At 58.2% G+C, this 27363-nt stretch overlaps 1 protein-coding gene across 3 annotated transcripts in view; it reads left to right on the forward strand.

The window, feature by feature from the left end:
• The first annotated feature begins 7603 nt into the window (after positions 1–7603).
• The window catches only part of SEMA3F (semaphorin 3F), a 47042-nt gene continuing 27282 nt past the window's right edge, over positions 7604–27363 (forward strand). For 2 of the 3 annotated variants that reach the window (XM_043442815.1, XM_043442818.1), the window contains exon 1: positions 26009–26474. The gene's annotated coding sequence lies outside the window, so the exon portion shown is untranslated. Of the gene's footprint in view, positions 7624–15577; positions 15689–26008; positions 26475–27363 lie in introns of those variants that run through there. The other variant, XM_043442817.1, reaches the window with a different exon arrangement.

The following is a 27363-nucleotide window of genomic DNA, read 5'->3' on the forward strand; positions in this document are numbered from 1 at the left end:
TGCTCCAACCCCAAGCCCAGGAATGAGTGTGCCAGGTCCTGCTCTGCCCTACCCTGCCCACAGGGTTGCTGTTCTTCCCAACCATGGCTGATGGTGGTGCTACAAGAGGAGTGCAAAGTTCTCAATCAGCGAAGCCCAAATTCTGAATTTGGAAGGGTCTCCTCTGACCTAGAGGGATCCTCCAGGGTTCCCAAGTCCAGCCCGCCCTTTGCTGGGACAGCTGCTACACTGTGCAGGGCTTTGAGAGCCGTCCAGGAGCAGCTGTCATGGCCATGCATCAAAAGAGTTTCAAAGCCCAGATGAGCAGCCAGGCCTGAGCTAAGCTCCCCAGGCATGCACAGTCTGACTGGAGGTCTCAAGGGCGCCTGGAGTCCAGCCATTGGCCACCCTGATTCCCAAAGGATGAAGCCCTCAGGGACAGGTGGGAATGGAGGGGGGTGCAGAAATTGCCCTGGAGACTGGACCCTGGGGAAGGGCTGTGCTGCTGGTGGTCACCAGGTGGCAGCACCCCACCATTTATGGGTTGGCCTGTTTTACGTGCTCCTGGTGAAAGTAGGTCTCATGAAGGCTTCTTGCAGGTTTCTCAGATTCAAGGAGACCTGGCTAGAACTCGGTCTCGAAGATCTCTGTAGAGTGGAAGAGGCAACAAATTTGGGGACCTGCAGGTTCTTGACAGGTCGCTTACCCCCAGGGATCACCACGGGCTAGAAAAGGAAATTGTCGCCCAGTTGTGGGGCAAAGGGTCAGGCTGGCCCTGAGCACAATAAGTGCTTCAATCTCTTAGCAATTCTTCTCAAACCAGGTAAATAATTTCTATGGTCGATAAAATGCATTTCTGCTGCTCACACTCCCTTTACCCATCTGCATGATTACTGACTCACAGAAATACTCCTTTGGCAGAGTCTACATTGGATCCAGACCCTCTCTCTGTCTCTACAAGCTAGAGGAAGTTGGGACTGAGCTTGCCCAGGGCTCTCAGGTGGAGGCAAGGGACGTCCACGTGCCCTCACCCAGCCTCCCAACTGGTGGGAGGCCTGGGAAGCTTTCCAGCAGGAGGCACAGACAGGGACAGAGCCCTCACAGCATCTGATTAGTCTCTGAACCACTTTTAGTCCCTGAACCATTTTCATCCCATTTAAAGAGGAAACAGGCTCAAAGCAGAGCAGTTGCTGGAAGTTATTACCAGGCTGAGCCTAGATTCTGACCTAGGTACCCCTGCCCAACTAATATCTGGGCCAGCTGAAGGGACTCAGTAGAAATGGGTCCTCAGCTGCAAGCGCAGGGTCAGTCTCTAGCTGGGACAGGATGACATGCTCCGGCTGATGTGCTGGGCCTGGGGGATTCCCCCCCTCAATGCCCTAGAGAGAGAAGACAGACAGGGAGAGGCAGGAAAAAAAAGACAACTGCAGACAAAGCAAGGCCTAGAGGATGCTGGGAAAAGAAGCAGGGAAAGGCTGCAAGGGGAGGGAGGAGGCTGCCGGGCAAGATAACAAGGAGTGGGGGTGGCCAGGTCTGGGGGAGTTGCTTCCGCTCCACCCCCTGGCCGCCAAGGAGATAAGACAGCCAAGTAGCAGTGGGTGAATTCTGTGAGACAAGGGGAAGGCGAGGGGCAGCAGGCTGTGGAAAAAGGAGGGGCCAGTGGTCTGGCCAGGACCCCTGCCAGCTTTCCTGACATAGTGAGCAGCGCCCTTCATCCCCCCAGAGCCTGGCCCACCCAGGCCTGGCTCCCTCTCCAGGCAGGCACCAGCACCCTGAGTCCAGCTGTTGGACAGGAGCTATTTGAGAATGATTCATGGATGCAATTAAGTGTCCCCACACTATCCCCTTGCTCAGGCGGGACTAGGGGGAAGGGGATTGGAAGGCGATGCGGATATGGGAGCCCTAGCCTGCTATACAAGGGTGATGTTAAGCGCAGCAGAGTGCCCCAGGTCATCCACTGCAGATCTCCAGCCTGGAGCAAGGAAGACTGAGCCTAAATACTGGGGAGGGGGAGCGCGTCTCCTTTCTCCCCAAATCCTAGCCTGGCTTTAAGGGTGGTCCTCTGCATGCACAAGTATGCAAGTGTACGCATGCACACGCACGCACAGGTTTGGACAATCATCCTGCGGCAGCAGGCATGCTTCTCCAGCACGCTCGTGTGTCAGGGTAGCACACGCAGATACTAAACTCTACCCCACCCCAGGCCTTGCCCATGCCTAAGGCATGCAAGCTCACACACACCTCTTTCCAACCACCTGTTCATGGGCAGGCCAGGTCCAGTCATGAGTTCTAACCCCTGCACACGTGCTTACAGCCTGCTCTGGCCCAATGGGGTAGCAATCAGGCTTGCGCTACCCTTGAAGGAAGAAACTTGGTCTGACAACCTGTTGGGAGCTGGGAAAGAAGTGGGAGCTCCCTATCCGCCATGTGCGGGAAGGGCTCGGACTGGAAGAACAGAGGCCCACTGTGCGCGTTCACATGTTCGGCGCACACGCACTGCACGCAGGGACGCACTGCACGCAGGGACGCACGCAGGCACCGCTCTCGCGCAGTCTCTCAGGCATCCCCTTCTGAGGTAGGTGGGTCTTGGGGTTTCCACTCTTAACAGGCTTCTGAGCTTAATGAACCCTGAGTCCTGGGTCTACTCAAGGTTGAAATGTAGAGTTGCAGAGGGAGAGGAGGCTGTGGAAGGGGACACCGTGCTCCTGAAATACTGGCTCAAAGCTCAAAACCTTCCTGTTAACCACAGCCGTGCTTAGCGGGGAGAGGACTGAGCCGCCTTCTCAGACAGACTGCAGATTGAGGCTCAGAGATGGGCTGCAGGCAAACCCTGGCTGATACGGCTCATCTACAGCTCTTGGAAGCACAGGACTCCTGTACCTGCCCCTGGCCATTTCCGCGGGTTGGTGTCCTATCCCACCCAATACTGGGCTCTGCCGTCCCCGCAGACACGGAGACCCTGGGCTAGGAGTGCCCAGAATCAACTGGGCTCTGCCTCCTTTCTCAGACTGGGATCTTCTAGGACTGGATGGCTTCTCCTCTAGGAGTAAGCACCCCAGCACTGGCTTGGCTGGGCCTCTCCTCTAAGTCTAGGAGCCCCAGCCTGAGCCCCGCAGGCTCTCCCAGACTCAGATACACAACATGAGCAGCAACCACACACCGCTGTCCTCCCCTCTCACAGATTTTTCTGGTTCTTATTAATGTAAATGAAATCTGCTCAGCGTCCTTAATGGAAAGCGTTCCTGGAATTTGTGCACACGTGGTGGGGGTGGGTGGGGGAGGCGGCACCCTGAGATTAACCCTTGTGTAGCCAGATAGAGATTCATGCCTGTATAGTGAACCCCCAGGCCTCAGGCTGGGGTGGGGCTTGGCGGAACCAGGACACTCAGCCCCTCCAGAACTCTGTGCCTGCAGCATCAGAAGTGGCAGAGCACCATACATGATCTACCTTCTGCCCTGAGACCAGAAGTTCCCGTCCAAAAGTTTCTCAGAGCCTGAGAAAGGTGGCCTTGACAGGAAATGCGAAGCCCTAGAAAGTCCTTGATCAGGGAGGGTCCCAGCCAAAGACTGAAGGGGGAGGGGGTGAGGAGGGGTGGCAGCTGCCAGCCGGGCTGCCCTTCCTGTGTTCCTCTGGCTCTGTCCTGAATTGGGAGGGAGGATCCAGGCAACAGACCCTGTCTGAATCTCCCCACCCAGCCGGGAGAAGACCCTGCCTCTGTGGTGACCCCCCCCCCAACCATCCCTCTTCCACCCACCTTACTTCTGTGATATGACAATTATCTTCATAACTTGGGGGTGGGGGGCAAAGAGGGAAGCTGGAGAGCCCAGAGTAGGTGCCTAGAGAGGATCAGCTGAAGGGGTAGGAGGGCAGCAAAGCCCTGGCCTGGAGCCCACACCAAGCCCCGCCTGGCTCCCTCCCCAAAAATCTGGATGCTTGTTCTGGCATAGCCCTCCGCCCGCCGCCGCTGGGCCCCAGTAGAGCCGTGTTTTACTGCCTTTCGTGGCCCGGACAGGGGTGTCTGCTTCATTGGCGGGGGTAGAGGAAGAGTCTAAGATTTCAATTTCTCCCAGGTGTGGCTCAGTCTGGAGGATGCCTTGGGGAGGCTGACTGAGGGGCCAGCACCTGGGGGGAGGGCAGCACAGAGAGTAGGAGGAGCTCTGGAATGGGAGAAGGGCCCAGAGGGGGTCTCAGAGAGGAAAAGGGGGCTCTGGAGGGTGGGTTGGAGGGGCAGGGGACTCGAGGAGGGGGTTGACGGGAAAGGGGTCTCGTCTTGGAGGGGGACTGGCTTCAGTGGGGGACAATAGACCGACAGTCTTCCCTCCCACCCACACCTGTCAGGCAGGCTGGGGGAGGGGGACTGACCCACTTAGCTGCCTCCCCTCCCAGGCTTCCCACTAATGAGCGCTCTGGGCTTTGGGAGGCAGCCTTCCCCCCAAGGCTGCGCCTGAGGCTGTCCCTTCCCCCCAGTCCCTCATTATCTACTGGGGGTGCTCACTGGCTCAGGCTGCCCCCTTATCTGCAGCTGTGCCTGCCTGTGGGCCCCAAAATGTACCCTCTCTGCCCCATCTCCCCTGCTCCCCCAGGGCTGGGGAGACAAAGGCTCCCGCTCCCTGCTGTGCATCTCAGCACTAGCAAAGGGCTTTGATTCCACCTGTGGGCCCCACCAGCATGCCAATGAGGGAGGCAGGGGGCCTCTGTGGCTCACGGGAGAGCTGGAATTGAGGCGCTGGCAGGACCCCTGGGATCGGGAGTCTGCTCTGCTCATCAGAAGGGTTTCCAGCAGCTGTGGTCGGGAGTCCTGCTTGGTGGGGAAGGCAGGCCCATGATGGGTGATGGCGGGAGGGGGCTCCTGAATGTGTGGAGAGCACAGTTCTGGAGGGTGGAGAATATGGAGTACCATTTGGGGTGGGGGGCACATCTAGGGGGCTGATGTGTGTGGGGAGTGCTGCTCTCAATGATATTCTGTCAGAGGACAGTCCAGGGAGGAGGCTGCCATGTCTCTGGTACCCTTGGCTTCTTTTGAATCCTCCTCCCCCACATTCCTGGGATGCATGGGGAGGTCTGGTTGCTGGAGCATGCCCACTACCCCCCAGGCTCCCTCTGACTCTGTCCCGCTGTCCATCTGTCCACCCCCCTCCCCGAAGAGCCCAAGGCCCAGGTGGCACTCTCCTCTCGCAGCACCCTCATTAGGAAAGGGCTTTGAGATCCTTCTAAAGCATCTGCCCCCACCCCCACACCCCCCAGCTCCGAGTCAGCTGCAGGCTCTAGCCCCTAGAGCCTGATAAATATTTATGACAAGATAAGTAGGATCTGTCAGGTCCTAGCCCAAACCTTTGTCCTGGGAGCTAGAGGGAGAGACAGGGTCAAAACCTCAGGACTTGAGTGGCTGGGGACCAAGCTAGGTCTCTGGTTCTGGGTGAGAACAGGCCTGGGCTCCATAAACTAATGAGGTGGCGGGGTTGGGCTGCCACTGGAGCCCTGGGTGCCTAAGGGAGCTTCCTCCAAGGTGCCACACTGGCCAAGGTCATTCTCCCCAATCCCGGCAGGTCTTATATGGGGGTGGGAGAAGGGTACATGCTGGTACTTGGGTCCCATTTACTTCCTGCAGCAGTGTGGATATCTCCTATAGCCAGGTTGGGGTTAAAGCCATACTTAGGGGCAGTCCTGAGCTCAGGAATCCAAAGAAGCCCTGAAATTGAAGAGGGAATGAATGAGTGCCATTAATGGTTAAGTCCAATGAGACAGGGCGTTCCTGGCTAAAGAGGTGGGGCCCAGGTGATCCAAGGGGTCACCATGGATTCCAGACCTGCCTAAAGGGTGTAAACCCAGCAAGGCAGCCAAGCTGGGCTCCTGGCTGGTGATGAGGGGGTGGGGGCAGCCTCAGGAAGCCTGGGGGAGGGGTCCCTACCCTACCACCTGCATTCTATGGCTCCTGCATAGTGGGGCCCCAGATTTTCTTCCTGGGAGCAGGCTGCCCTGCTGAGTTCTCTGAGACAAAGGCCAGAAGCCCAGATGAACCAGCAGGGATTGGCCTTTTGCATGTGACTCCAGGAGCTCCTGGGGCATCAGATACTGGCCCAGGGACGCAGGAACTGCACCAGGGTGGAGGTGGGGGGTCCTGGGGGCAAGGAAGGGGATGGAGACTGAAGCAGGCTGGGGCCTGCCAGTCTAGGGGGAGCTGGGGGTCCCTGCTCTGAAGAGAGGATGGCCACCTTGAGAAAAATGTGTGGTGACAAGAGGTCCCAATGTCCCCAGGGGCCAGCTCCATTGCTCCTGTAGTTCCCGTGTGTGTGCCCAATGTGTGTAAGTGAGAGGTGCAGCCTGAGTGCCCCCCAGCTGCCGCCCCGCTCATGGCTCAGGGTCTGCGCCCTCTCCCCACCAGTCCTGACTCCTGCTGCAGTGGTTTGAGCCGCTTTCTCAGCACTGAGTGGTAATCTCCCTATCTCACCCCAGCCAGGCACTTCCTACCCACAGTCTGACTGAGCAGGGCGGATGTGGGCTGCTACGGACTCCTGGAACCTTCTGGAGGGTTTTGTGCTTAACATCCGCTGTCCAGACCTCGGAATTCCTTAACCTGGGCCAACTGGGCTGGTGGGAAGGCAGGACCTTGGGCTAGATCTCTCCTCCCAGGGCTGGGTGGAGCAGCTTCAGCAGAAGTAGGACCCTTCTGGGCTCAGCTTTCCTACCTGTGAGATGGGCAGTTGGGCTGGGGGAGTGAGGAAAGGAATGCCTCTCTTTCACCCAGAAGTACCCAGACTCCTGGAAGTCCAGGCCCAGGCAGCAGTGAGGAAGGGCAGGAGTCATCAGAGTGCCTTGGGTTCTGGCTTCTCCAGAGTCAGGAGGCATCTCTTAGCTGCCTGAGAGGTGCTTTTCCCCTAGACAGATTCACTCTTCTTTCCACCCATCCCTGGTAGTCGCCTGGAGCTGCACAGCCTCCCTGATGCTCCAATGTCTCCTCAGAACTCTTGTGCCATGCTTTTGGCAGAAGGGAATTCTGGGAGTGAGTCTAGAAATCCAGGGTGTAACAAGCCTGCTTGAGGCTGAGACTGGGAGGGTAGACACCCCCACCTTCTTTGCTGACTGTCCTGCACGTGCACACACACACACACACACACACACACACACACTCTCTCTCAGGTCTCCAAGGCCACAGGCAGCTCATATAATCTCTGAACTTGGCTACACTAATGCATTAATGGAAAAGCCTGAGACTCTGGGAGCCAAGATGCTCCCAGGTGTGTCTAACAAGCATCTTCTGGCGTCACTGGGAACCCCAGAGACCGACTCTGATGGTAGGATGTCAGGCCATAGGGCCAGTGAACCTGAGTGTCCAGTCTCTTGCATGGAACCTGTAGTGTGAGAGTCATTTGGGGCCCAATGGCTGCACAGGTCAGTCCTGAGCCCACACCGAGACCTATCAAATGGGACTTGTGCTTCTGGTTGCCAGGCTGTCCCGGGGTTCCTGAGAGTGTCCTCAGAGGAGCCTTTCTGTCCCTCCCTGAACCCTGACATTAACGCAAGTTTCTGTTGATAGGTCTGGAGTCCTGGAGGCTGGAGGCTCTTGGAGGAGAGGACTGTCACCTTGAGAAACCTACCTCCAAGTATGTGTTGTCATCTTCCAGGTGTATGTAGCAGCCCTCCAGGTATGTTCATTTGTCCTCAGGGTGTGTTACATAGTTGTCCTCCAGACCTCATGGAACTAATTCTTGGCCATACACTTTTCTTTCTTGGGGACCAGCGACTGACAGTCACTCCTAGACTGCCTCTCCCTAAGGTCAGGGGCCAACTTGGATGGTCTCTAAGTCCCGGTTGTGCCCAGTTAATAGCACAGTTAAGCAGGCTCAGGATCCCACTCGGGTCTTCTGCGGGTCAGAGCTATTTGAGAAGGGAGTGGGTGGTAGAGGTTAGGGGATTACTCCTGGCAGTATTTTCTGCTCTGATCCCACTGCCAGGAGAAGGCACCCAGCCTGGCCTCCTGGAAGTGTGGGGGGTAGGTGATCCCAGGCTGGATAGCAACACCGCCCCCCCCAACACAAAAAGTGCTCCTGCCTAGGCTCAGCTTCCTCCACCCACCCCCTCCGGCCACCTCCCAAATCCCCAATCCCAGCAGCAAACCTCGGTGTTTGCCTGTTGCCATGGCAATGGGATGCACCTTTCTGTTACCATGGCAACAAGCCAGGGGTTTTTAAAATTCAGTTGAGGTAATTTCCACCCCTCAATCCTCATCCTCAGACACCTCATTCTTCTCTTTTCTTCTCTGAATCTTAGAAGGGAGGGGGTAGAAGACCAGAGAGGCCAGTGGGAAGACTTGGGCCCCATTCCTCCCCGACTCCTTCACGCACCCTAGACCCCAGAGAAGAGGGCAGCCTCATCCCCATTCCCTGTCCAGATCCAGGTCCACAGTGGAAAGATGAGGGCTTTGCATGGCTGGGCAGGCAGAGGCCAGCACACTTGGGAGGCCTGGTTGAGAGTACAGCCTGTGTGGCTTTGCGGGAGCAGAGAGAGTCAGCTGGAACCCTCCCAGACCTCCCCTCCATGTCTCTAGGGCTCATGTGAGGATCTCAAGGCACTGGGGCCCAGACCCCAGAACAATAGGGCACAGATGTTGTTTATACCGTGTCCTGGTATTAAGGAGCTTAGCTTAGGGAACCCTGTGCTGACTGAATTTGGGCAGAGGGCATCTGAGAAGGACCAAGGGAGAGGGATGCAGACACTGTCCAGTCCCTGCCCCTCCCCTCCCGCTAGTGTCCTCTCTGCTCAGGACCCTGCTTCATTAGTCTGGTCATCGTAAATTCTTGAGGCCCAGCGTCCCCTCCTTGCCCCACCTGCCTCCTGACTGGGAGAAGAGGAGCCGACCATCCAGGACAGACAGGTGGTTGCCCCTCCGAACAGAGGAGACTGGGCCTAGGGGATGATGGGGCCCCAAGCCCCATGCAGTACCCCATCATGCCTCACATTCATGTAATTCCTTTACACTTTGACTTGTCTTTGTAGCAGATTCGTGCCCCACAGGCGGTGCCTCCCCCAGAGAAAAGCTTTCAAGGCAGAAGTTGGGGAGAGTCCTGACACAAGGCTGTCCTCCCCGCCTCCCCTGTGTTCTCCCTATGGCTGTGCTCCCACCCCATCAGTCATTTGGGTAGAGGGGCTCTTCTTCCCCAGGATGGATGTGGAGTGCCAAAGCCAAGCACTGCAGGGCCAGCAGATGGGGGCCAAGGCCAGAGGGAAGTCACTTCCATCTTACCTGTCCCTTGAGCCCAAGGGTTGAGACTGTATAGTAACAGCCCTTCAGAGGCCATAGATGGGCAGGCCAACCTTGGGGAGGCTACAGAGAACCCCCAGGAACAGTATAGAGGGGTGTTATGGCCAGCCCACCACCACCTGCCCACTTTTCTTTCAGTCCCTGTCCTTTCCAGACTCCCAGATCAGGGAAGCCCCAGGCTAAGCTGGGGAGGAGAGAACCCCAGCCCAAGCCCTAAGTGACAATGAGGATGTCCCAGGTGGGGCACTTCCTCTCTACAGCCTGTGACCCCCCCCCCCAGGGTTATGACACCCAGACAGGGCCAGACCCCTCTCTCCCCCAGCCATCTGTGGCTCCTAGGCTCCTGAAGAGTTTCCTGGTATCAGGAAGCTGACACTGATCCTGAACCACACTGCACCTCTACCAGGGCCTCCACACTTGAGAGCCTGCAGCTAAAGCACTGAGGAGCAGGGCTGCCTAAGGTTTCTCTTGTGAGCAGCAGGCATCTGGCGAGCCCCACTCACTGCAAACTGGGGGCTTGGCATCAGCTATAGGACTGTTCAGACCCTCCAAGAAGGTCTGCTGGCCCTGGCAGGCTGGTGCAGCACCGGAGCCCCCATCCCAAGTCAGAGGAGGGGTATGGGTGAGAGGGGGACCAGCAGGGCAGGATGGGTGTCAGCAGTGTGGAAATAGAAACCACCCCACCCCAGGACACCTGATGGCCTAGTTTCTAGGCACCATCTCTAGGGTCAGAAGCAGCACCCGTGTACTCACATCAGGCAGGGACCAGGCCTCATGCTCCAGAGATGGTGTGCCTGGACCAGTGTGATGCCTGAACATCAAAAGGCCCCAAATTGCCCTGCCTCAGTGGAGAGGGGTGCCTGGGGCTTTAGAATCTGGGCCTAGGAGCCTGACTCCCCAGAGGGTATTTGAAAGAGAAGCTGAGGAAATGCCAGCAACTATTTATAACCTGTGGGATATACCAGCCCCATCTCCTCCTGCCAGCCACCTGCAAGCCATGGGGATGAGCATCCCTGCTCTAGAGCAGGAGACCCCAAAGTTTCAGAGAGAGCAGACCTGTCTGAAATCCTACAGCTCACCATCTACACAGCCCTGGGAGCTGGGAGCAGGAGCAATGCCTAACCCAGGCTACAGTGTTGTAGGGGAAGGGATGGGGACATTTACTCAGAAGGCCAGGGCAGGGCGTTCAGCCCAGGCCAGGCTTGGCAGGCCTGGTCAACAGGAAAGGGTGGTTGAATAGGCCTCCTGGTAGGGGAGTGGAGTTCAGTTCCCTCTGCATGGAGCTAAGGCTGTCTGACTATCTATAGGGGTGGTTGCTAAGGATATGAATTGTCCTGTCAGCTGTTTAGGCGATCCAGCCATGGGGGCAGGGAGCAGGTCAGAGCTGGCAGTGTGAGTGTCATTGAGGCAGGTCCCCACTGCTGGCTGAGCAGGCTGGAGTTTGGAAGCTGAGGAAGCCCTCCCAACCCACCCACCTGATGCCAGTGCTTTCCACGGGGCTCCTACAGGAGGCACCCCCGAGCCCCAGCCTCCTAGCCCTCCTGGTCTCCTAATGCTCTGACAGCCCATGCACCTCGGGCTTCTGTGGGTTTCTCTGGGGGCCCAGGGTCGTGGCGCCTATTTCCTCAGTCCCAGACCTGTCTTCCAGGAGGATTCCAAGCTCCGGGCAGGCAGAAACCATACCTGCCTGATGTCTGTACCCCACCTCACCCCTGCCACATTGGGTCCCATGAAAGAGAGGGGCACACCACGGGGCTGGTCTGTGTGTGAGGCGATGAATGAGTTTGTCTTAAAGCGTTGGAAGTGCACCTGTACCTTGTGGTTAACTGGTTGACGGAGCTGTTACGCAGAGCTCCCAGGACCTGGGGACCAAGTGTACCTGAGACAGATGTGGGCTCCATCCTCCCAAAGCTCACAGTCCTGTGGTCAGGGAGGACAGTGCTGACCCAGAGTGGCTGGACCTGTGATGAGGAACACAGGAGACTGGTGATCCCCAGGAGGCGGGACTAGGCCATCTTCTTTGAGGAGAGGTCCTCGGACTGAGCTGGCCGGGTCCCGTGGTCTCAAAACTGCAGCCCTGACTCGGGGGGGGGGGGGCGGGGAGGGGGGGGTGTGTCAGGACCCAGGAATAACCCCCTCAGAGCTGGAGCTGTCTTGATTGGCTTTCCCTGAGACAGGTCTCCAGGGAGGTTGCTGATAGCGAAGATTAGAGGGGGACGCAGGGGGCACCTCTTGTTCACAACAACAGATAGCCTGGGGACATGAAGTCAGCCTCAGGCAGTGGCAGGGCCTCGGGTCACTGCCTCTCACTGACCTGAAGGACAGGCCAACTCAGATCTCCCGGGCAACTGGCTCCATGCATCTGACCGGAGATGGAGAACCCTACCAGGAAGTGAGCAGGGACGTTCTGGCCTGGAACACTGGGGAGCAGACTATGGGGTTACTTATCCCCTCAGCCTTATTTGGTTCCTTCCCAGCAGGCACTCCTTTCCCAGGGACTGGTTTGTCTTTCCCAGGGCCTGCCAGGGTGACCCCCCACCCCGATGCACTAGCTAGGCAAACACCTGCCCCACCTCCCAGGGACACAGGGGTCAGTTGCCCCACATCTGGACAGGTGAAGCCCATTTTTCACCAGCCGCCAGACTGGAGCCAGGAGCCAGAGTCCTTCCTAGGAAACCATCTGCCCAGCTCAGGTTGCCTGAAATGGGCACCAGCATCTGAATAAACAGCCCTGAGTGGGGCAGGGCTAGGGGTAGTGGTGGTGGAGAGGCAGGGGCTCCAGCCCTGCCCTGGAGCTCACAAGAGTCCTGCAGCTGCCTTTGTCCCATCAACCCTGCTTGATGGCCATATGGACCTCCCACCCCTCAGCCCCGTGGCTAACTGCTGCCTGCCCGTGATCAGCCGGGCTGAAGCTCTCCCAGGCCCTCCTCAGACAACCTGTCTTCTCTTCCTGGCACGTGAATGGCCTCTGCTACGATCCAGGAAGACCCTGCCCATGGCCGTCCTTTCCCCACCACTACACCAGTCAAGCGGGGCTGTCCTTCCTAGTGTCCACCACTGCCCCAGTGCCAAGCCCAGGCTGTCACACAGTGGGTACTCAGTAAACATTGCTGCCCATGGTCATGACTGTGGGATGGGTGGCCCCAGGAATAATGCCTGAGCCAGCTTGGACCAGCAGTTCTTCCTGCTCGTCCAGCCCACATGGCTCGATCCAGCTCTGAAGGCCGGACCCAGACTTAGAGCTGGGCTGGGCCCCTAGTGGGAGCTGCCCATGGGAGGCCCACACTTAGTCCAACTGTCCCTGCTTCTGCCTACCTGGGGAAAGAGGAGACTGGCATGGCCCCTCCCACAAGCCCCCATCTACAGGCTGTGGGGCTGCTGGGGACACAGTATCTGGACGCTCCTGCCTGGCACCCCTCACAAGGCTTCAGCCACCACTTGCCTGCTGCCTAGGACTGGGGGCAGGGGGCGTATGGACCTTCAAGCATCTTTCCTGGGAAGGTCTGTCAGTGCTGTCTGTCTCCAGGCGGGGGACTTCCAGATAGTGCAGGGGCAGGGGCTCTGGGGTCCTGGGTGCCTGTAGGACTGCACACCGGGCTCCCCAGGGACCTGAGGGCACACAGGGGTCCCTAACCGACCTGACTATCCTTGCTATGAGATCTTGGGCCGGGGACCAGGGGGTGGGGTGGGGGCGGGGAGGTGTGCCAGCCCCTCCCTTTGGGTACTTCAAAAAGCAGTGCATGCATCCCCCAAGGTTCATTTTCCATTTCCTGTAGGTCGGATCTCAACCTGACAGGCATCCCCTCTCACCTCCCAATCACCATTCCTCCCACCCCCTCCCCCTGCCCCCTTTTCTATTACCCACCCCTTCCCCTACCTAATCGGAATGCACCCCCACCCCCACAGAGTGGCTTCCTCTCTCTGCTGTGTCTGGTTCCCACTGCAGCCAGAAGAAGAGGCCAGCACCCCGACCCCCTGCCTTCCTGCAGTCCCTGTCATCTCCCCGTCTCCCCTCTGCCCTTCAGGCAGCCCCCATGCCATCCTGAAAGAGCCCCCCCCCGACTTTGGGATCCCCCTCCCCAACCTAGGGCCCCCACCCCCAGCAAACTTGGCTCCTTTCAGCTCCCCTCCCTCTCGGGCAGAGGCAGGGCGTTCAAGTCCATTTAATCTTGGCAGAATGCAATTTCCTGCTTCAGGGAGCTGGCGGGTTTAGGAGGCTTAATGAGGGGGGAGGGGGGAGACGGGGAAGAAGAGAAGCTGAGCGGGGCTGGGAGATGGAGACTGAGTCCCTGAGAAGGGTGGTCCAGGAAGCTCAGGGATGTGCCTGTGTCTTGGGATTGCCTGGGGGGGTCTTTGGGGGATCACACAGGGGTCAGCTCTTCAGCTTCAGGTCTGGGGCTCCTTCGCACACCTCCCCACTCCAACTATGTGGGGTGGAAATGGGAGAAGGGGAGGGGCCTCAAAGTGGCCCACAGAGTGAGTATGTGTGTGTGAGTCACGTCTCTGCTTGGCCGAATGGTGAGGGGTGCAGGTCACAGTGTGCAGATGGGGGAGGGGGTCCTGGGGAAAGCGTGCAGCTGGCAGGTCTCAGACCCCCAGGTGGGGAAGTGGGCAGCCGGGCTGGAATTTCAGCCCCAAATGGGATGTTTATCTGGATACTGCCACCTAGGAGGCAGAGAAGATAAGGGACAAAGGGGCCTCTGAGCTGCCGGCAGCCTCACACCTGGTGGGGGCAGGGCAGCCAAAAGCCTGGCCTGCCACCCAGAACCCCGGGCAACCCCTGGGGATACTGAGGCTGGGTGTCTTCCTGCGGCCCCTGCCCTGCAGCCCCACCTGGGCCCCTCTCCCCAGCCCTCTCCATCCCTCCTTGCCCTGGTTCAGGCATTTACTTCCTGAAGAAGTCCTTGGAGGAGCCACAACCCATCAGAGTCCCCAGGCAGGGCTGGCAGAGCGGTGGTCAGGCAGGGGCGCCCACAGGAAGCAGGCCAGGGGAGGGTGGCAGGTATTTTCAGGAAAAAGCAGACAGTCTGGAGCCCTCCAGAAGCAGCGCCCTGGATGGGGAGGTCCTGCTAAGCTTGCAGCCCCTGGTGAGGGGAGAGAGCAAGGAGGGTAGAGAGGATCTGAGAGCTCTGGAAGCCAGTCTGAGCCCACTCTCTGCTAGGAGTTCTCATTTATGGGGGCCTGGTAGGAAAGCCGATGAACACCACGGAGGGCTTAGCTCTCAGCCCCTTGTGTGAGGCACTCTCCCTCTGGGCTGCAGTCTCACCATTCGTGAAGAAATGTAACTGGGGCAAGGTTCCCGAGGAGTAGCCCAGACCTCCTTGGGAACAGGTGGGTCCTGCCCAAGCCCAAGGGTCATCTGGGGGTGTCCTTGAGTGACAGTCAGGTGTGCAGAAGATACAATAGGGACCCACCTGTCACCTTTGCCCTCCCACACGTCTCCAAGCCTCCCAGCTGCCCTTGAGTAATGAAAACAGCATCTTCTCCAGAGGAGGCAGCCTGTCTCTCCAGGGAAGCTAACACAAATCTACCAATAGACTATGCTCAGGGGCAGAGAGGTCTGCAGGCTGGAGGTCAACAGGAGCCCCCCCACCCCCAGCTCCTTGTGAAGGGCTGACCTGGTCCCCTGCATCTCTGCTTCCCCTCTGACTAGCTCACCAGCTGTCTGGGCAGCCTGCTGTCCTGTCACTGGGCCTCTTCCTGATTGACAGCTCCCCAGGGATTGTTCCCGGGTCCACATCTGCCCTCACTCTGCCTCTGCTGAGCTCAGCGAGGGCCTTCCTGGCTCATGCAAGGGTCAAAACGAAGCTCCTCTGCCACTTCTCCTATCCCTTGCACCAACACGCATCTCTAGTAGACTCCGACACTGATTCTGCTCAAGACAGCCCCGTGATCTGGCCTCTAGGACACCTTGACAGGTCATGCCTCCAGCCTCTTGCCCAAGTTGTTCCTTTATCCTTCAAGCTGGGAGATCTCTGATTGGTTCTTTAAGGCCCAGTGACACTGTCACTTCCTCTGTGCGGCCATTCCTGAGTCACTCTCCTAGCCCTCCACGTATACACACCCGCTTGGATAGCCCCTGGCCAACCTCGGAACTGATCTGGAGCCTCGTCACCTTGCTGACCCCGAGAGCTCCTGGGTCATAGATGTTTGGAGAAACTGTGGGCTGGACACTGCGGTCAGGGCCAGAGGGAAGCCGGTGTGTGACCTGGGAGTCCCTGCTGTGCTATCACCGCATTCCTTTGACAACCCGCATGCAAGCCTCTCCCTGGGAGGATGGTGTGGTTGCCTTTGCTGGTAGAGGCTCCAGTGGGGCAATCCTGTGTGTCGCCCTGTAGGTCCTGGATGTCTGAGGAGCTGAGGCAGTGGCTGGATATGGAGTCCCTTCTGCTGGCTGAGAAGGGTCCCCACTCTCTCCTGGGGCTCCAGCCCATGGCAGAGGAGTTCAGGTAAGCCCTCATGCCCCTTGGTCTCTCTGGCATCTGCTGGAGAGAAGCAGTGAGTCATAGCAAAGGTGACATGGGCAGAGAATGCCCTACATACCAGATGCTGCGCCCAGCAGTCCGCTCGTAGTGGCTCATTTCATCCTCCCAGCACCCCGAGATGAGAGACTAGCTCTCATTTTCCAGATGAGGAAACTGGTCTCCAGAGAATAAGCAAATGAATGCATGTGGGCCATGGGTGGGTAAGACCCTCAGGCAGCTAGGCTTGGAGTCAGAGGTTCCTTGATGGGGCCCCGTGGAGACCTTCCCACACTTGCAGTACAACTGCAGCCCCAGCCTTGCTGGCCCTGGTGGTTGGGTAGGCAGAGTGAGGCACGGTGAGATCAAAGAGCCCAGTGTCCCTGGCTGCATCTGCCCGTGTTCCCACGTACATGGGAGCCCTGGTGGCTGCTTAGAGAGCAAGGCCTGAGCTGCATGGCCTCAGCCACCGCCTAGGCTGCACACTGGTCTCCACACTTCTATAGGAATCATGCTTCTCGACACCAGGCTGTTTCCTATCTGAGACCCATCTCCCAGCCCTCAGGGGGCCTCTCCAAGGGGTAGGGTCCAGGGCAGGCCTGGGCCCTGCAGGGACTTGATCCCCCAAACTCTGTGCCATTAGGGTCTCCTGAGGTGGCCCCTTTTCCTCAACCCCGGGCCTGTAACCCTAGCCTACCACTCCTTGGGGACAATTTTGTTGCTCAGTAGGTAAAGATGCTGCTTGCAATGCGGGAGATCCGGGTTTGATCCCTGGGTCGGGAAGATCTCCTGGAGTAGGAAATGACAACCCACTCCAGTATTCTTGCCTGGAAAATCCCATGGACAGAGGAGCCTGGCAGGCTACAGTTCATGGGGTCGCAAGAGTGGTTTAGTGACTAAACCACCCCCACCACTCCTTGAGGACAATTTTGTTAAAACTTCAGCCCACACTGGGGTGGAGAGTCAACATGGAAAGCTGGGATTTGGGTGCTTACGCACCCAATGGGCAGGAGCTCAGTGGCAGTCTGACCCACTTTTTGGCTGTGCTGGGTCTTCCTTGCTGCATGGGCTTTTCTCTAGTTGTGGCTAGCTGGGGCTCCTCTAGTTGCCGTGTGTGGACTTCTCATTATGGAAGCTTCTCTTGGTGCAGAGAACAGGCTCAGCAGTTGTGGCTCACAGTCTTAGCTGCTCCTTGACATGTGAGATCTTCCAGGATCAGGGATCAAACCTGTGTCTCCTGCATTGGCAGGCAGATTCTTATCCACTGTACCAACAGGGAAGCCCAGTCTGACCCATTTTGTCCATCCTCCCAGAACCAGCTCTGCACCCTCAGCTCAGAAGAGACTCCACCAGACCGTCTGAAGTTCATGGTCCAGAGTGAGACATTATGTGGAGACATTAGCCTCCATGGCCGGGCAGTTGGCACAGGGCAGTAGTAGTAGTGTGTTAGTCACTCAGTCGTGTCCGACTCTTTGTGACCCCATGGACTGGAGACCACCAGGCTCCTCTGTCTGTGGGATTCTCCAGGCAAGAATACTGGAATGGGTGGCCATTTCCTTCTCCAGGGAATCTTCCCAACCCAGGGACTGAACCTCTGTCTCCTGCTTTGTAGACAGATTCTGTACTGTCTGAGCCACCAGGGAAACCCAAATATAATGTAACTGATGTGAATAGTTGAAGATGAGTGGAAAATTAAAGTTTTGTTTTTTGGAATTTCATGGAATTTGGGGCAGGGCACATGTGATACCTGCAGAATGAATATGTGACATTTGACCAAGACACAAGGTAGAGAGGTTGTCTCCTAAGAGTTCAGGGGACAGCGACTAGCTGGGCAGTTGGGGGGCCTTGTGGGAGAGACAGTATTTGAATCTGGGAACTACAGACCAGCCCTACCCGCGTGGCTGGCTCTACCTGCAGAATGTGTGCTGGAATTTCTTCCTTGTTCCAGCCACCCAGCTCTCTGCGTGCCTCCTCTCCCGCAGGCAGGGGCTGGGTGCACAGAGAGGAGTGGGGAGAAGGCTGCCTCATGGTTGGGGGGTGGTGTGGAAGGGCTGCAGTGGGGCATGGGGTGAAGAGAAATCGGGGCAACTTGGGCTTGAGGACAGGAATTGCAGGTACTTTAGGAAAGGACATGGGGTCAGGCAGGCTGGGGGCCCCAGTTTTCCCCCCAGGGATTGTGAGGAGACCAGCAACTGGGAAGGGGGAAGGGAGAGCAGCGACCTCCTTTTGAGGAGGAAATGCCCCTCTGTGCCCCTGACCAGCATCCTGGGGAGTCAGGACCTGACCAGGACTGCTGCCTGAAGAGTACAACTTGGGCCCAGAGACCCCTCCCTGTGAGCTGAGTGGATGTGACTGATGTAGATGCAGCACACAGTAGGTGTTCAGACAGGCTGTGGACACCTGAATGCATCGCTCTAAGTGGCAGGAACAGGGTCCCTGCATATTAGTCTGGAGGTGCTGGAGGCAGGCAGGCCAGAGGGTGAAGTGTGGATTTCTGATCTCTCCCTAGGCAGGCCCTGCCCCTTCCCTCCCTCCAAATCCCCCTCCCACCTTATCCCCCCATCTAGGTTGGTCCCTGCTCCTTCCGGGCAGCGAACACGTGAGCTTTGCAGAAACTTGTCTTTGGATTAAAGCTTAAACCACTGTCTCAGGGGAGCGGGGCAGGGAGCCTGGCCAGCCAGGCCGCATGTGGAGGGTGTACGAGGCTAGGAAGGAAGCCACTTGCCCCATTCCAAAAGTCTGGGTCAGATCTCATACACAAAGGGGAAAAGTGAGGGGACCCTGGCTGAGTTGAGCATACCCAGCAGCGCTCCTAGTAATCTAGCTAGGTCCCTGTCCTCTCTCTTGATGCTCATAGCTCCCTTTCTGGCTCCCCAGAAGCCAGAGGAATCCTTTAAAATCTTAAATCAGACTCTACTGCCCTTATTACCCTCAGGCCAGTCCTAGTCTTTCCTCAATCAGAGGCTACACCCTAACATTCAAAGGGACCCTAGTCTGGAATCCTCAGACAAGGTTGACCAGGCTCTTGCTCCTCAAGGACTCAGTATTCCCTTCTGTGAAATGGGTACACAGTGATGTTCTGACCAATGTGAGCCAGAGGCCCTCATCCTTCCTAAGACTCCACAGATAGTACAAGTGGAGCCCCTGATTCCTGGATGCAGGTTCAGAGGCCAGGTAAGGCCAAGGGGTCCACTCCACCCAGTTATGTTCGGAAATTAAACCCTCACAGGACAGGATGGCACCCAGTCCCAGGGTAGGGAGCGTAGGCTTGGCTTTGCTGCCCTGCCAACCACACGTGGAGCAGGGAGGTTCATCATTCTGGATGGAGTGCTTAGCAGGCACCAGGTTGGCCGGGGCAGGCCCAGCTCCCCACTGCCTGGCATCCGCCCTGCTACCCGACACTCCTCTAAGGCACGAGGCCATGAGCTGTAACGGGGAGATTCTCTGCACGGAGCCTTCCTCCTTGGCCATTCCCAATGCTGCTGTGCCCCAGATGCCTTACAACCCAGAATAGGCGATGGTGCTGGCCAAGATCCTCCATTTCCTGGCTCCTGGGGGATGGAGACCCAGATGGGATGCTCTGACCTTAGATCTCTGGTCTGAGGGTAAGGACAGCAGCCTCGTATTGTAGCCCTTCCTCAGGGAAGGCCTGAATCCAGGCTAAGGGAGGAGGACCAGGATGGCAGGGTGCCCAGGGTCTGTCCACCAGCCCCTCCCGCTTTGGGGGGTTGCCTTATCTGGGCCCCATTTCCCTGCTGGCAACGAGGGACCAGGGGAGGCCATGCCGCGGCTGTCACGGAAGGGACATTCCCCAGTCATTTGGAACTAAGTAAGTCCAGATCTCAGCTTGCAGGCCTGGCTGCAGGACCCTCCCTGGGCCCCCCTCCCCCAGGACTGTGGCCACACAGACACATGGAAGGGGTGTGTGCAGCAGATGTGGGCCTGGGAGGCAGCCAGAAACCCCACAGGATCAGAGCCCGGCGCACTTAGCTTGGTTGGGGGCCTGCTCTGGTCTCCGCTAGCTCTGAGACACACCTCTGCCTGAAGGACTATGCCTACCCCTGGGGGTGGGGGGGTGGCTCACAACTAGATTTTCCCTGTCTTTAAAGTCAAGGCAAAGTTGACCTTGAGTCTCTGGGACTGCAGCTGGAGACACTCTCTCCTCAGGCCCGCTCTTCCCTAGAGGAGGAAACAGCGCGCGTGGGCACCCATCCCTGCCCTGTCCTCAGCTCCAGGGAGGGAGCAGAGGCCTAAGGATCAGGGTAGGAAGCAGCTCCCAGTCCCTGATCAGAGTGCAGAGGGGCCCCAGGCAGAGCCCTTCGCTCATTCAGTGAGGATGCTATATACCAGTCTCCGTTCTGGGTGCTGGGGAAAAAGGAAATAGAATAATTCCTGCCCTCTTGATGCTGATCGTCTACCAGGGGTAGAGAAAGGGACAATAAACACTAAGCAAAAAAAAGAAGTAAAGGAGGAGAAAAAGAGAGGAAGCGAAGGGAAAGTCAAGTGCATTGGGGTGGTGGTGACAGATACTACTCGTGACAGGGACTATCTGAGCAAAAATCTGAAGGAGGTAAGGGAGAAGTCAGGGGGATGCCTGCAGGAAGATCATCCAGGTTAAGTCAGTTCAGTCGCTCAGTCGTGTCCAACTCTTTGCAACCCCATGGACTGCAGCACGCCAGTCTTCCCCCATCCATCACCAACTCCCAGAGTTTACTCAGACTCATGTCCATCACATTGGTGATGCCATCCAACCATCTCATCCTCTGTCGTCCCCTTCTCTCGTCTTCAATCTTTCCCAGCATCAGGGTCTTTCCCAATAAGTCAGTTCTTTGCATCAGGTGGACAAAGTATTGGAGTTTCAGCTTCAGCATCAGCCTTCCGGTGAATATTCAGGACTAATTTCCTTTAGGATGGACTGATTGGATCTTCTTGCAGTCCAAGGGACTCTCAAGAGTCTTCTCAAACACCACAGTTCAAAAGCATCAATTCTTCGGCGCTCAGCTTTCTTTATGGTCCAACTCTCACATCCATCCATGACTACTGGAAAAGCCATAGCTCTGACTAGACGGACCTTTGTTGGTTAAGGGAACAGTCATTGAAGTGTGCCTGGTGTTAGAGGAAGAGAGCAAGGAGGCTGTAGCCAAGAGCAGGAGGACATGAGTCAGAGATGAGGAGGGGGGCTGGGGAGACAGCCACTGCAAGGACTTGGCTTTGACTCTCAAGGAAGTAGGAGCCATTGAGAACTTTGGTCAAGAGAGAGACGTGCCCTGGCTTCCATTTAAGCAGGGCTTCTCCGAATCCTGGCTGGTTAGCAGCAGGCAAGAACAGAAGCAGGGAGCCTAGTAAGCAGGCTCCTGTCCCTGTCAGGCAAGAGACGAGATTGGCCACGGAGGTGGTGGCTGCAGAGCTGGCGGCCAGGGAGAAGGTAGGAAGTGGTCACCTGACATTTTGTATATTTTAAAGGTGAAGTTGAAAGGTCTAGATGGAGATGTGAGAGTCCAGGCTGATTCAAAGACTTTTTGGCCTGAGCAGCTGGAAGGATGGGACTGTCTCAACTGAGCTGAGCAAAACCAAGGAGTGGCTCCACATCCGAGGTCTTTTCAGCCAAACTCCACGCCCCCCACCCCTACCCAGTAGTCAGGGCTACCCAACCATAAATGACCCTGGGCCCAGGCACCCAGAAAAAAAGGCCTGCGCCATGGGGGCAGGGGAGAGGCAGAATTCCCATCTCAGTTCTTAGTAAAGATTCTTTTCTGGAGCAGATAAGGATTGAGCTCTAGACCCAGGACCTGGGCTCCCCAGCAAGGGCTGGGCAGGCCCGAGTGGGTGAGGGGTGGCTGTCTGGCCTCTATCTAAACAGGATGTGCTCAGGCTGGCTGATGGTCATGGGTCACTTGGCAGCCAGCCAAGCTTAGGCCCACCCGACCCCCACCTCCCTCAGTATACAAACACACACACACAGAGTAATACAAACATGGGATGAGATGAGTATGGGCAACTCAGATCCCATGACTCCCTCTTTTGTTCACTCTGAATGTACACCGAGAAGCAGAGGCTGATGAGGCTCTCTGGGGCCCAGCCAGGAGAACGCAGAGAGACCTGGATGTCTCAGTCTCTGGATGGACTTGCAGGACCCCTAGGGCCTAAAGAAGGTTCTGACCCAAACATTAGGACTGGCTTTCAGGGAGGTCGTGTCTTCCCAGAGGCCTTTAGGATCTAGGAGGAAATAGGAAAGGCATTCCAGCACAGGGGATAAGCATGTGCGAAGACCCAGAGATGAGAGCAAGGGCAGAACTCTTCAAAGAGGCCTGGGAGGCCTGCGGGGCTCCAGAGTGGAAGGGGAGGATGAAGCTGCCTCAAGAAGGGAGCCTGGCCCATTGTGCAGAAAGGGACAGTATGTGGAGGGTGATGGAGGTGGCCACAGGCTCTGGGCTAGAGGAAACACAGGGCTTTCACTGGTACTGAAGAGCATTCCTAGCAGAGGGGACAACAGCAGAAAAGGCCTAGAGGCAGCTTTGGGGAGCAGCCAGGGAGGTGGGTCGTTCCAGCTTTTGATCGGCTTGGAGCCAGCCCCTGGGGCAGGCTGGGCAGGAGAAGGCTGAGCTGGGCGTGGGTGGGTGACTCCTCACCGCCTGCCCCCCTCCTGGTGCAGCAAGCACGGCCTTGCACCCCCTCCTGGGGGCCCCCTTTCCATCACTCCCCCTCTCTGGGATCCAGTTCCGGGCGGGTGGGGGCTGGGCCAGAAAGCAGGCAACGCCTGGGGCAGAGGAGATGAGAAAACCAGAAAGTGGGGAAACCTGAGCCAGCAACGCTAGGGTTGGGCGGGCCAAAGCTTGCTCAGCCGGCTAGGCCCGGGAAACAGGTTCCCCGGAGACCCAGCCAGAGGAGAGAGTGCTGGTTTAGTGGGCCACCTTCGTGGAGCGGGTATGGCCGGTCCCTGAGGCCCAGGCCTGCCTTGTCCAGCCTTCCAGATGCAGAGACCAAGAGGGCAGGTTTTCTCTCAAGTTTACCCACAGTGGAGGCCAGATAGAGGCAAATAGTGCAGACAGAGGTTAGACAGGCAGCAGGAGGCCCAGGGCTGCACTTCAGCCCCCGACAGCACAGCCTGGAAGAGCAAGAAGGAAACTAAACAGGCATGAGCACTGCCAGAAACAAAGTCTGGGCCAGGCTGAAGGCTGGGGGTGTCTGGGGGGAGACCTTCAAAGCTCTCCTGCCTGTTACCAGCACTATCCCCGTGGGTGGCGACTGGGACAAAGGGGGCCAATTCTTTCCCAATTGTAGCCCTCACTATCAGGCTCTGTGGGACCTCAGGAGCTCTGGGAAGCCGAGCCCAAGGCTGAAGAGCCAGGATGTCACCCCAAGGGCCTGTCCTCATGTAGGAAGGGAGAGGGCGCTGCTCCAGGATGGGAACCCCAGAGGCTCGGTCAAGGTGGGGAACCAGACCTGGCTTAACCATCTCTGAACTTCATACCACCTTGCATGTCCAGACCAGCCCTAGAGTGGGCCATGGGGACTGAACATGCCTGGGGTCTGAGGAAGGAGGGACAGAGGTCAGGCAGGGGTCAGCCTGGCCTGGCCTCTGTTCAGGTGGCCCCAGGGGGCATCCTGGGTGGCTCTCAGGTGGAGCTGGCACAGCTGAGTGGCACTGAGACAGAAAGAAGGACTCACGGTGGTGGTGAGAGTGTTGGGTGGGGGCAGCCAGTCCAGAGGAGCTGGGTAGCAGACAGGGAGTTGGCTCCTGGCCTCTTGGCTCATGTTCCCTCTTGGATCTGGTGTTACAGGGATTTGCCCTCTTATTCATTCAATAAAGATTTATTGAACTCCCTAAGTGCCACGTGTGGCTCTCGCACTCATTGCCAGCCCCCCCCCCGCCGCCCCCAGCTCTGGTCTGCAGGCCCCTGGCTCCATGTGGGCCCCGTGGCCTGGCCCTTCCCTCCTGGCGCCTTCCCATAGCTCCAGAAAATGCCGCCTTTCCCACACTACAGCTGGTGGTTACAGGCCTCACTCCACTTCTCCCGGTCTCCTCTTCCTCAGCTGTACAATGGGGACAGCAGGACTTGCTTCTCAGTGGGATTGTGAATGGCATGCAGGGCCTCCTGGTCGGGCATCAGGCTGGTTTCAAGGGGTCTTTGACCCCTGAAATTGGAGACAAAATCACCACAGGCTACGATGTTCCTCCCAATAATACATATTATATATAAAATAACATATATAGTGATACAAAGTGCTCATCCCAGCCTGACATACAACAGGACAAGGGTGCAGTGTGGATTCACTGCTGCAACTATATTTGTTTTGATTTCTATTGATTATTCAACCTTCTCACAGTGATTACAAGAGAACTGGCATCATTCCACTATATGTAGCCAAGCCCAGCTCTAACTCTCTTCTCTTCCGCTGTCCCCTTCCTCCCACCCCACTGCCACCAAAGGCCTCCATGTACTGAAAGGCCTGTGTGTGTGTTGGAGAGGTGCTCCATGGATAAATCAGCTGAGTCTCTTTCCTTCCCAACCCAGTATCCTGGAGTCATTTTTGCCCAGTCCCCACAGTTCTGCTTTAATGACCAGGATAATGATCATGCTGGTAGTGGTGACAGAGGTGACCAGAGAGCTCGGGGAGGGTGGTGGAAGTGATGGCTTTGGAAACGCTCAGCCGTGATGGTGGCGTAGGCTGCAGTGGTAATGGTGGTGTAGTGGCAGTGACCTCGAGGGTGACCCTCGTACAGAGAAGGGGGAAATGAGGAGGAATGATTGACACAGTGTTTTTAAATGAGGCATGACGGCAAGAGATACACAGGTGCTGTCACTGCAGCCACTGCATCTGCAGGCTGGTATTTGCTCACATCCAGTGGCCAGTCTCCGCTTGGAGCATGTGAGCCAGCACTCCAAGTCTAAGTCCGAATCAGGAGACTCTCAGCAGGATCCCTAACGTCCCTAGCCACCTACATTCACAGTCAACCAGCCAATAGGTCAGAGTGAGAGATGTCTTGGGTGGGGGGTTAGCCAGGAAGAGAAGGCAGAGGAGGAAGAGAGAAAGGCAAAGAGAGTGAGGAGGAAGCAGACAAGGAAAAATAGGGGGAGAGGAAGGAGGGGAAAACAGCTTCCCTGGTGGCTCAGATGGTGAAGAATCTGCCTGCAATGCGGGAGACCTGGGTTCTATCCCTGGGTCAGGAAGATCCCCTGGAGAAGGGAAAGGCAACCTACTCCAGTATTCTTGCCTGGAGAATCTCATGGACAGAGGAACCTGGTGGGCTATGGGCTACAGTCTATGGGGTCACAAAGAGTGGGACAGGACTAAACACACACAAAGAGGGGGAAACGGAGGGGAAAAGAAAGAACAGAAAAGAGAAGAGGAGAAAGGGGAGGGAATAGGAGAAGAGGGAAGAGGGATAGGATAAAGAGGCCCATTCCCACTGGGACCTTGGCAAAGTGCATGGGGCAGGGCTGAGACTGTGGTCCTGGCTGATGAGGCCATGGCCTTGGCCATTGCATGAGGTTGGGTGGAAGGTCCCTTCCTGGGGTCAAGGTGGACCGCAGCTCAGTTGCAGAGCCCTCAGGTCATCAGGAATCCATTTGAAAGCAAATGTCCCTTTCAGGAACCCCTATCTGGCTTCTCTGGGATGTGGAAATATAAGGGGTGGGTCCGTGGGGCCACTGGCTTGACATAGGGCTGGCTGCTGGGGAGCTTGCAGGGAGCCCTAGAGCTGTTGGATGGAGCTGTAAGGCTGACCTGGCCTGGGCTGGAGGCGGAGGACAGGTCCAGCAGTGTCAGCCGTCCCAGGGGCTGCACTGCCACCTGCTGAGCGGCCCGGGCAGTCCTGGGTCCTGAGCTGCGGGGCTCACGCGAGGCCAGGCGTGGCGGGCAGCGAGTGGGAAGGACGGACACGGCAGGGGGTGCGCAGGTGAGCGCAGCCTCTTGCTCTCTGGCGCGCCTGCCCTTCCCGCCAGGGAGTTGAGTGCCCGGGTAAACACCAGGCGCGGTGTGCGCGGTGTATCCACGGAGAGACAAAGCCGGGGCGGGGCGGGGGCGCCGCCCGCGAAGCCAGGGCGGGGGCGCGGGGTGCAGGTTAGCCTTACCGGGCGCGGGCTGCCCCACCGCCTGGGAGCACCGAGCCCACCCCGCGGACAGGTGGAGCGGGGGCGGGACGGCGGCCGGGCGGGTCCCGCCCTGGGGGTGGGGCCGGGCGGGGCGGGCGGGGCGGGGCCGCGCTATGCAAATGTCGCCCACGGGCGGCCAATTGCCGGCGCTCCCCGCGCGGCTCGGAGCGCCCCGTCCCGCCGGCGGCCGCGAGACCAGAGCGAGCGAGCCAGCGAGCGAACGGCCGCGGCCCGGTGAGCCCCGAGCGCAACCCAGCGCGGCCGCCCGGCCCCAGTCCAGAGACCAGGCGAGCACAGTGCCTGTGGGCCAAGCCGAGCGCAGCGCCCCGAAGCCGAGCGCGCGCTGTCGCCCGCGCCCCGCGCCGGGGAATGCGCCCTCGGCGCGCCGGCCAGGGGGCGCCCGCAGCCCACCCGGGGGGAGGCGGCCCCGAGCGCCCCTGAGCCTTTCCATGGCCCGGGATGGGGTCCGGGGCCTCGACTGCTGACGCGCCCGAAGCCAGCAGACCTCGTTAAGCCGGGGCCGCGGCGCGACCTCGGCTCAGGCACAGCGGCGAGAGGGCGCGGGCAGGGCCATGGCCCCGGGGGGCCGCTAGCGCGGACCGGCCCAACCGGGAGCCGCTCTGCTGCCGCCGCCGCCGCCGCCACTCGGGAGCCCAGGCCCCGCCGCCGTGGAAGAGGTGAGTGCGGCGGGAACCGGGAGGGAGCGGGCAGGCGGCCGGGCCACCCCGCGATCCCTCTGGGACCCGCGGCACTGCAACTCTGCGGAAGTGTCTGGGGCGAGGGGCTCGGAGAGGCAGGGGGCTTCACGCGGACGCGAAGACTACAGGACTAGAGTGGGCGCTGTACCTGTCCGGGCTGCCCGGACCCTCAACATCGAAGCGACGTGGAGATGTGTGAAGGATGTGGCCTGCGGGGTCACCAGTGTGCAAAGCAACTTTTTCTCCGAAAGGTTCTGGGTGGGTGGGTGCTTCCATACGCCTCCTTGTTGCTGTAACTGGAGGCCTGATGCCCCATCCCCTAGCCGAGCTCTCCCACTAACGCCTCAGGCAGCTCTCTTCCTTAGTAGGTACCCCTGCCCTGCCTCAGTGTCGGAATCTGGGGATCGTCCGCTGGAAGGGAAGCGCTACCCTGGCAACCCCCTCGTGGAGGGTCTCCAAGATCAGCCTGGGCAGGACAGCCAGCCCCAAGGCTTTTCTCAGCCCTGTGCCAGCCCCCTGACCCCCAGCTGCTGATCCGTGTCTGCCTTCCAGCAGGCCGTTTTGCTTGGATTAGGGGCCCTGCTGTATGTGGGTAGTGAGCTAGCTGGGAGAGCCTGCAGTCAAGTCCCCCAAATCTGGCCAGGCTGGTGCCCAAGTGGTGGAGTGGGCAGGGGACAGTAGGAGCTTGGTGGATTTGCCTAGAACAGGTGGGACCAGAGAGTATCAAGGTGGCCCAGGAGGGCTCAGCTGGAGCTAGGACTGCAGGCCTGCCTGGATAAATAACTTCTGATTCTTGAGATAACTGTGTTAGGAACACCAGCCCATGAACACCTGGGGGAGGTGGGGTGTGAATCTGAAGCGTTAATGT

This window comes from Cervus canadensis, chromosome 22 (genome assembly GCF_019320065.1).
Source record: "Cervus canadensis isolate Bull #8, Minnesota chromosome 22, ASM1932006v1, whole genome shotgun sequence".
Taxonomy (NCBI): domain Eukaryota; kingdom Metazoa; phylum Chordata; class Mammalia; order Artiodactyla; family Cervidae; genus Cervus; species Cervus canadensis.